A 1,002-nucleotide genomic window follows, 5' to 3' on the forward strand; every position below is an offset into this window, starting at 1 on the left:
CCAGGATGGTCTCGATCTCTTGACCTTGTGATCCACCCGCCTCGGCCTCCCAAAGTGCTGGGATTACAGGCTTGAGCCACCGCGCCCGGCCAGGGTCCCAAGTTTTTATTTTCCTTCTTTCTTTCTTCTTCTTCTTTTTTTTAATGTTTTTGGGACAGAGTTTTGCTCTTGTTGCCCAGGCTGGAGTGCAATGGGGCAATCTTGACTCACCGCAACCTCCACCTCCTGGGTTCAAGCAATTCTCCTGCCTCAGCCTCCCAGGATTGCAGGCATGCGCCACCACACCCAGCTAATTTTGTATTTTTAGTAGACACAGGGTTTCTCCATGTTGGTCAGGCTGGTCTTGAACTCCCGACCTCAGGTGATCCACCCACCTCAGCCTCCCAAAGTGCTGGGATTACAGGCGTGAGCCACCATGCCTGGCTTTATTTTCCTTTCACAGCTTTCAAAGATGTCTTTTATGAATCAAGGATGAGAGAGATATAGTGCTTATGAGCTTACACTCAGGAACAATTTAACATCTTTCTTTCTGAGTTTCCTTGTCTATAAAATGGGGTTAACAACAATGCCTACAAAATAGTAGTTTTTATGGGAAGCAAACCAGACAATTCAGGTGAAGACCAAGAACAATGCCTAGTACATCATAGTCTCTCTCTGTAATGATTAAATAATCTTTTATTATTATTATTATTATTTTGCTTCTGTTGCCCAGGCCGGAGTGCAGTGGCGTGATCTCGGCTCACTGCAACCTCCGCCTCCCAGGTTCAAGCGATTCTCCTGCCTCAGCCCCCCAAGTAGCTGGGATTATAGGCACCTGCCACTATACCCAGCTAATTTTTGTATTTTTAGTAGAGACAGGGTTTCACCATGTTGGCCAGGCTGGTCTTAAACCTGTGACCTCAGGTGATCCACCCTGTTTGGCCTCCCAAAATGCTGGGATTACAGCGTGAGCCACTGCACCCGGCATCTTTCTTTTTTTTTCTTTTCATTCTTTTTCCTTTT

This window comes from Cebus imitator, unplaced genomic scaffold (genome assembly GCF_001604975.1).
Source record: "Cebus imitator isolate Cc_AM_T3 unplaced genomic scaffold, Cebus_imitator-1.0 Scaffold445, whole genome shotgun sequence".
NCBI classification, from domain to species: domain Eukaryota; kingdom Metazoa; phylum Chordata; class Mammalia; order Primates; family Cebidae; genus Cebus; species Cebus imitator.